General features: G+C 38.9%; 1 pseudogene; it reads right to left on the minus strand.

The window, feature by feature from the left end:
• The window catches only part of LOC106983815 (uncharacterized), a 33,870-nt pseudogene extending 24,797 nt beyond the window's left edge, over positions 1–9,073 (minus strand).
• Positions 9,074–9,618: the final 545 nt, after the last annotated feature.

Consider the following 9,618-nt stretch of genomic DNA (forward strand, 5'->3'; position numbering starts at 1 on the left):
ATTTGGTATTCCAAAGAATTGTCTTTTAATAGAATAAAATTTTATCTCATCTTGTCAATTATAACTGGACTTCCATTTGGAAGCAGTTTGAATCAGACTGGGGAAGTCTAGAATTGAGAGTGCAGGTGTCAGTTCTTGGGATTGTCCTTGTGTTAGAAAGTATAGGTTGGCAGATGTGGCGGGGTTGAAGAAAGTGACAGATTCCCAAGTACAAGCCTGATGAGATATGGATATAGACGTCAAATCTCAAACATGGCTACTAAACCAAGTGGCAAAGATGCCTTTTGCACATGACAAATAAGCTGCAAGTAGAATCCGAGATTTATGGTATCCAACCAGGCAAAGGATTTTCATATATTCACAGTATAACATAGGGAAAGAGCATAGGTTTGGGAAACAGTAGTGTCCGGGTTTGATTCCTGTCTCTGCCACTTCCTAGCTGTGTGACCTTGGACACTTTACGTAATTTCCCTGAAGTTTATTTCCCTCACCTGTAAAATAAGAATAATAATTTGTACTAACTTCATAGGGTTATTCTAAAGACTAAACAAGTTGATGTCTGTAAATTACTTAGAATAGTACCTGTGTAGAATTAAGAGCTACATAACCATTAACTATTATTTATCTGTAGGTGGTTTGAGGGGCAGAGTTTTGGTAGCAAGGCATTAATGTCACATCCAGGTTAAAAATATTTGTAGCCACTTTTTAAAATACATTTTGGCTTGGTTGGTGAATAACAATGTAACCTCAAACCAGTCACCAAAACTCTGTTGCTTAGTTTTTTTCACCTGTAAAACAGACATAGAAACTTCCATATCAGCCCTTAGCATTTTCTTAAGAATTAAAAAAGATAATGCTTGAAGACTTCTTTTGTACTCTAAACAATGCTGTCAAAATGTAAAAGGTTTAATCATTCAATATTCAGCTATTGAGCCCCACATGTGAGTCTAGACTGCTTGTAGAGAGAGAAGGAAAAGCATCTGATGATCCTAGGGTAGGTTGTGGGGCATTGTCCTGGTGGTCTCCCCAGGCAGTCTATAGTAGCCTGACCCTGATTTAGCCTTCCCCCTTCTACATGTTGTCAACTTATATATAATGCATTCTCAAAGCTCTTGAGACTAATTTACAAAAGCAGAATGCCAATTATTACTTCACAATAAGAAAAACAACTGTCAGGCAGCAAACAGACATGCCTGTTACGTTTATCCTTGTCAGCAGAACTGCATAGGAAGCTAAGCTACAGTTAGGTTTCGGAGTGATTCTGGAACTTGAATCACAGGAAATATAAGATTTGAATGTTGACTTAATGCAGTGAAGATACCTGGATTTATCCCTCTCCACAATAGCATCAGCACTGCAAAGGAGCTACAACTCTTGAAAATTTCAGCTAAGGCTGCCTCTTCCCAGGGGGTGTTCTTGAATTAATGCTTACAATGTTTGCCTCAGTGAATCCTTGTTTTTGCTGACATGGCTGACTAGTCTTTTCCTCTGAAGGATGCTTAATAAGTCAGTTAATAGAAGATAAAAAAAAAAAAAAAACGCTATCTGTTGTTAACATCTCCTTTCCCACTTGAACTTCAGGAAAGAGAAGCCAGCACTGTAGGACCAAAGGTAAATTGCCCTTATTCTACTTCTCCTCCCCCAGGGGGAAAATTCATTTTGAGAAGAGTTAAACAAGGACAGTGTGAAAGGGAAAGGAGCGAGCAGGGTTAGTGCTTGGGGTGAAGGAGTTCTAAGAGTCCCCTGGGTGAATGATCAGGTGGCTGTGTTGGGTGTATGTTGGATACATGGGATGGGTTCCCCTCCAGCTTCCAAAGGCGATAATGGGCCTCTAAGGGTGTGACACAGAGATGCCAGTGGCCTGATCACTAATGGCTGAGACCCTGAGACTTCTGGTGACAGATATCTGTGCCTAGGACTAGCATGGGGACAGAAAGTTGCCCTTCAGGCTCAGACAGTATCAACACTGTCCTAGGTAGACTGCACAGAAGGGTATACCTGAATGTTTTGGTCCATATAAACCTCTGGGACTCTTGCATAACATTAGAGTGGTGGAAAGTTCCCCTCTCACCACAGCAAATGACTAATCATTAATTTTCAGTCAACTAGGCATATGCATGGAGGCTTAGAGTTGATTGATCTGATTTTGCAATAAATTTATTTTTATTTTATGATGGTTTTAGACCTTAGTGTAGGAGGTAAGCATTTATCTTTTTTTTTTATTAATTTTTACACAAAAGGAAAATACCCAGTCCTGCCATTCAGAAAGCACTGTCTTCTGGGGAAGACATACAAGTAGATGTCATTGAGTCATGATGATACTCTTGCTAAATGTCATTATAGAAATTAAGTGTAGGGCGTATAGTAGAAGTTCCTATTCCAGAGCTGGTTAGGAAGGGGGAGGGAGCACATCAGTGAAGGCTCTCCCCACCCAAAGAAGAAGCCCTAACCCTAAATGAAGGCAGGGAGGAGGTGATAAATATGTCCCTAGATGAGGCTACATTTGACCTTTCTCAAAGAAGGAAGGGAAAATGACTTACTAGGAAAAGGAATTTGTGTGCAGAAATTCTATTGGTTTTGAGGCAATGCAAGCCATTTGTATCTAATTTGAATCAATGAAATCTCTGTAAATATGTATGAAAATGACATTGGTCATTCAGTGAATTGTTTATTAGAGTGATATTTTTTATTTTGTGTGGATTCATCCATATTCACTCATCAGGCAACAAGGTGGATAATATGGGATGACTGGTTGGATTATGGATGCTGTTTCTGATTAGGAAACTCGCCATAGTTACTTGACCCCTTTTAAGGCTTGAATCTAAAATATTGTTCTCTTAGCAAAGCACTAATATATGAGCCAATCAAACCAATATATATAGTTTATTTACCTGTTAGAATGTGGTGAAATAATTTCAGAATATAATTTATCTATTAGAATGTAGTGAGATAATTTTTTGTAATCATTATGTATTGATCCATTGCTTTATCTCCCTTTACTGTTGTATTGAAAGAGCTTATCTAGTCTAAAAATGTAAAACAGTGAAGTAATGCAGAACCTGGAAGTGAACTTGGAAGCTTCTGGGTTCTACTGTGGGACATTTCCCCTTATCTTATAATGTATTTTTAGATGGTTATTATTTTATTTCTTCAGTATTACTTATTTTCTCAATTATTCAAATTTTATATCGCTGAGAAACCAAAGGTTTAAATAAAAGTTTGATGGGTAGGCATTAAAACTTGCAGAAATTGGTGAAGATCTACTTAGAAATAGTTGGGGGAGTGATACTGATCACAAGGGAACTGATGAGAAGGCAAAAGTGCAATATTTGATGAGGCCTTTGGCTATTTAGTTTGCTCCTAGATGATCAGATATATGAAAACTTTATGTTTAAAATTTGGTAAGAAAAGTGCAAGGATAAAGATAAAAGTGTGGCATATATCTGTGATATACTTAGACTATTACAAGGTCCCGACAGAGCTAGGAAATACTTTAGAAGAATACTAAGGAAAAAAAAAAAAGATGAATTCAAGATCTCTTTGGAACAAGAAGAGCTCTGTGTATATTTTTGTCTTCTTGGTCAAGAAGTCCATGGTTTTGCATCTCTGCCTGCATAAAAGCTGATTCCTGTTGCCAAGGCAGCTCCTGCACTCATCTCACCTAAAACCTAGTGTAGCGTTCTCTATGATTCGGTTTTGTTCTCCTCCTACGGATATTAAATTAATGAAAACATACCTCAAAGACAGACTGAATTCAGAGCGCTTCGGGATTTCAAATCTGAGAATTCTCTGCAATTAGTATATCAAGTATGATACACAGAAGTGACCATGGCGTGGCATGTGGAGCAGTGTGGACAAGAGGTGTGAGGAAGAAATAAGGGATGGGGAGAGTCCCCATCCCCAGCCATTCTCCCTGGGGTTTCTGTAATTATCCAGCCAGCCGGGAAGGAATGCTCACACAGCCTTATGTGAATATGTGAAGGTTTTTTTTATTTTGTTTTGTTTTGTTTCTGTTTTTGTTTGTTTAGTATTTTTGCAAGCAATTCATTCTTATGAAGAGTAGACTATGTTTTAAAGTTAATCCAATAGAAATGGTGTCTTCCTTAAGGTAGTCTATGGTGTTTCCATCAGGAAGTTCTGTGTTCTTTATGGTATTTCCTTCAGAGTAGTCTAGAGTAATATGTATTAGGAAAAGTTGGATTAAGTAAAATTACATAAATTTGTGTGTGTGCATGTGTTAGCGATTTAAATATATTAATGGAAGCATTTTCCAAATGTGTTCTTCACAAAAACAGTGTCAAATATTTCCTATGACTAGAGTTCAGGGGATCCCACTTAGGGAAATACAAGTAAAGGTTCAATCTTCAAATTAAATTTCCAAATAACTTGGTAATATCTTAATATATAGTACATGTAATTAAGGAGAATTCAAAATATGCAAAATTTTACTTAATTTTTAAAAATTTTTATTTATTTTTGAGTGAGAGAGAGGGAGAGAGAGAGGGAGAGAGAGAGATTGAGAGTGTGCACGCACAAGCAGGGGGAGAGAATCTGAAGCAGGCTCTGCATTCTGCATCAGAGAACTCAATGTGGGGCTCCAACACATGAACCTTGAGATCATGACCTGAGCTGAAGGCAGATACTTAACCGACTGAGCCACACATTCAATTTTCAAACAAATGACAGATATTGTATAAAACATGAAAATGAAAAGTAAATGTTAAATGTTATTTCTTGAAACTATTGACTGAAATAATTTGGCTTTACTTTCAACCAGAAGTAGGAGAGAGTTGTTTATTGAGTTAAAAAAAGTATTTGAAGAAAATATGATCCCTTTTATTATATAGAGATATGTAAATTGCACAAAGAAACTAGTTTCTTTACTTGATTTGAATATCACATTTCATTCCTGCGAAGTCATTCCAGTGCCTGGTGTCTATTATAGATGAAATGCCACAGTGCCTTTCTGGTCTGGAGAATTTTAAGGAAAATAGCCTGTAACAGTGTTCCCAGTGTGATATTTCATAGAAATAGTTCTACAGGCTCAGGGAGACAGACATACACACGGCATACAAACAAACTGATATACACATGTACAAACTTACACTGACTTTGAAACACACGTATTTTGTTTTTTTTTTTTTTTTATAGGATTTTTTAAAGTTTATTTGTTTATTTTGAGAGAGGGCAAGAGAGCGTGTGCTTGAGTGAGGGAGGGACAGAGACAGACGGGGAGAGAGGATCCCACGCAAGCGTGGCACTGTAGCCCTACTCAGAGCTTATCTCACAAACTGTGAGATCATGACCTGAGCTAGAATCAAGAGTCAGATGCCTGACTGAGCTACCCAGGCTCCCTGAAACACACATATTGTAAAATTTACTACATAAATTGTATATTGTGCAGAATGGGGAAATTAAATTTCATTTAACTCTTCATTTTTGTTTTGTTTTGTTTTTGACTTTCTAAAATCCTAAGCCAACATTGTGGCATTATGGGAACATTGCATCATGGGAAGGACCTGAACAGGGTGGATGCTGTTTCTTGGTCACTGTTTTGGCCGTCAGAGTGAAGAATGACCATTTATATCCTTTTCAGAGTAATGCCTGAAATAGGAATTTTTTCATGTCTGGATATGCAATCCTTAGACTCTGATTTCAAATATTACTTACAATCTCATATGGTGTTGACAATAATGGAACAGTAAGTTACCTAATGTGTTATTATTTGATAGAGATTTAATTATTTTTACTCTTTATTTTTGGTAGTACTCTTTTAGGATCCTAAACAAATTTCTCTCTTTACCTTTTAGAAAATCCTTTATTATTTGTTGAGCATTGGTCACTGTTTCTGGCTCTCCTGGAAGAAACGTCAACATTGCCCTGGTTTGTGGAGTGTTTGCTGGAAGCACCTTTGATAATGTCAGAAATGATGTCATTACTGTTCTGGGAGGAGTGTGTTTTCCATGAACTTGTGTTTCTTCTTCCATACAGCACTGATGATGGCAAAAAACAAGTATTTGTCAAAGGTAAGACTTTTTAAAACTAAAAATTTTATGATAGTTGAACATACTTTGAAGAATCAGAAATTCTGAGATAGTCTCATTAAGGCAATTTCAACTTTGTTGAAAATCACATCGCTAAAGTAATTGGTAATGCCCTTTCAAAAAGAGAAATACAGTATGCACTCTGTAACATGATTCATCACTTTCCAGAGAAGGCAATAGAAATGTATAGTTGTTTTTTATTTTTTTGAGCATCTCATAATTGTAATTTACACATACAAATCCCACAGGCATATGTCACCAACAGATGGTATTTATTAAAAATCCACATGCATTCTTGGACGGTTTAAGTGTCATTCTGCCTGAAGGCAAAGAAATGGATTAGAAGACCTTTCAAGGTCATTCTGCTTAGAACTTTCAAGAGTACAATGCGGAACTGTCCCATTGTTTAAAATGTGTTTATTTTAAATATATGTACAAGTCAAGTACATTTGGTTGCAAGTGACACATATCTAACTTGAATCAGAGTAATAAAAAAAGTGCAATATATTGGCCACTTATGAAAGGGTTTGGTCAGCTTTGGCATTCGAAACAATCGGCTTCAAAGACTAGAATGCAGTAAAGTCTCCTTTTCCTCTTTCTTCTTTGCTTCTCTTTGTGGGTTGCTCATTCTGTCTTCAGCAGATAGACTTCTTCCACATAGTGGGGAACATGGGTCCAGAAACGGATGCGTCAGTCATCAAAGAGAAGTCTTTGCAGCCAGCTCTGTTTAGAAACCCTGGGCAAGGGGCACTTGGGTGGTTCAGTTGGAGCCAACTTTGGCTCAGGTCATGATCTCACAGTTGTGAGTTTTGAGCCCTGTTTGGACACTCTGCCGTCAGTGTGGAGCCTGCTTCGGATCCTCTGTCTCCCTCTCTCTCTGCCCCTCCCTCCTCGTTCTCTCTCTCTCTCTCTCTCTCAAAAATAAACATTAAAAAGAAAAAAAAAAGAAAGAGGGGTGCCTGGGTGGATCAGTCAGTAGGGCAGCCAACTTCTGCTCAGGTCATGATCTCGCGGTTGGTGGGTTTGAGCCCCACGTCGGGCTCTGTGCTGACAGCTCAGAGCCTGGAGCCTGCTTCACATTCTGTCTCCCTGGCTCTCTGCCCCTCCCCCCACTCACACTCTGTGTCTGTCTCTCAAAAATAAAATAAATAAACGTTAAAAAAATTAAGAAGAAAGAAAGAAACCATGGGCAAAATTTTAACTGGCACAACTTGAGCCCAGAAGCAATCACCATAAGCAGCAGTTGTAGTCTTATGATTGACTTCCTGGGACCATGGGCCTTTCACTGGCCATGACCATATTCACACCAGGATTGAGAAAGACAAAAAGAGATTCCTGGGATCCTGAGACTGTCCTACCCTAGTCTCCAAGTGAATGTTTTCACTATTACAAAATGGTCAAGAGACAGTTTCAGGAATATTATAATTAAGAATGAATATTTGTTTTTTTCCTAAGTGTCTATCAAGATCAGTATCTTCCTGTTGTGCCTATCTCTGATCCCAATTTTCCCCAGAAGTCCAAGCCCCTAAGGACATACATGGTTACCTTTATGTACCTCCATTTGGCTCTGGACACCCTCTAATCTGACATAATCTCACACAACACTCTGATTCCTATCCTTCCTCCCGTGAGCTCCTCGCTTCCTGACCTCACCACGTATGCACACATACTTTCTGGAACTCAGGTTCTGTTATCAATAAAATGGTGTATGATCTTTAACTTCTGTAAACATTCCTTTTCCTTTTTGGTTTTACTGAAATCCGGCCATCACTTGAGGATGTCTGATTCCTCTGCAGCCTCTCAACTGTTCCTATTATGGCTGCTGTTTTATCTCTCTCCCACCCCATATGTAATGTAAGTGTTCTTTTCCTTTTATTACCATTCAAGTTTATTCAGCCCTTCATTCCCCTAACGCCTTAGCTATTTAAATTGGACTGCCCCACCTTGTTGTAGTATCTACCAACTGCCTGGTAACTGCCTTACTTATTGACAGTTTTAACATGATCCTTATATTTTTTTTCACCACCACTGTCTTACCTTTCTTTCGATGACTTTAGCATCATGTGATGACTGAACCCACACTCTGGATTTTCACACCGTTGAGTTTCTCACTTGCAGTGATCACTCCCTCAACATCGGATATCCAAGCCTATGGAGGTACTCTACAGATTTTCATTCTGATAGCTGCACCTGATTCTCTCTTGAAAGTAACCCACCATAAATTCAGCATTCCTTGTATTGCTAGCTCACCGGGTCTAGTGTCATCTGCTCTTGCAAATATTCAGCTCTTTAAGGTTTTCCAATCATTTTGACTATTACCTTTGTGTTTGTTGTCATTAGTGCCCCTCTTGTCCTGAATATCTTTCCTTAGTTTAGAGTCTATGATTCACACAAAGTGTATCCCCTTCTCTCTAACATCAACTCCATTATCCGTCTCCCACCACTGCACTCGCAGGTGAAACCTCAGCCTCATGAAACTCACCTCTCTGCCTACCCTGTGCTTGTTCTTGAGAAACTAAATGTTGTTGAAGAACAACACTCAAACACGCTGATGGGTTACCCTTAAATTTATGACAATATATCTCAAGTGAGTTTCAGGGGTCCCAGGCAATCTTGTCCTACTTTTCTGTCAATTTGTTGTTCCATCATCTAGAAGAACTATGTAATTTTTTTTTCTCCTCAAAATCTGTTTACTCATCCTCAACTAATTATCTCATTTTGTTTTTCATGGAAAGAAAAAATTAAAAATAGTGACTTTATCTTGCTTCCATCAACTCAAATAACCAACTTGCATCTGCGTTGCCATATTCTGCACTACAGCTGCACATGCCGTCTTGTCTTCTGCTAATCGTGTCTGAAAGGTTTCTGCTTGTGCTCAGCGCTGTGTTGCACTGTTCAGATCCACCTTTCAGGACTAAAGGGCTTATTCCCCCAGACTGGGGTAACAGCCCACCCTGCTCTTCCCCAACAAGACTGCCCTGAAGAGTTTTCCCAGAGGTCCCAGGCTGAGACCTCTGTGGTGGTGGCATCAATGTTCAACTCTTCCCTAGTTCCAGTCCTACTTCCTTCAGCCCCTCACAGGTTTGACCCCAACGGCACTCCCAAACAAAGTTCTTGCAGGAATATATCTGTCTAAGTGTTTCACAGGGAATCTGGCTGAACAGAGGTGGTACCTGGAGTGGTCTGAGGGTCTGAATCTAAAATAAGACGTAATTGCCACCGACCAGTTGCAGTGAGTCCCAATGAGGACCCCAACATTTGTGGTAGGTAGAGCTCTTGTGGGAGGCTCTTGGCACACTGTGGTGGTGCAGTGGTTAAGCGTTTTCATTTAAGATGAACTGGGACAGTATACCCATAGAAAGAAATGCATCAGTAAGGCAATATCTCAGGTGCTTTAGAAGTTTGGGAGAGGTGGTAATTATGAAGCTTATGGAATTTGATTGTTGTTGCTGGGAGCAATTAATGTATTTGATAAATTAAATTAATGGCTAAGTGTGGAAGCCAGAGAACCTCTTGGGAAACATATGAAGAAAATTTAATTTCCTGCAGCTAGCAGGTAGAAAAAGCAGAGGAC

This window comes from Acinonyx jubatus, chromosome D3 (assembly GCF_027475565.1).
Source record: "Acinonyx jubatus isolate Ajub_Pintada_27869175 chromosome D3, VMU_Ajub_asm_v1.0, whole genome shotgun sequence".
Taxonomy (NCBI): domain Eukaryota; kingdom Metazoa; phylum Chordata; class Mammalia; order Carnivora; family Felidae; genus Acinonyx; species Acinonyx jubatus.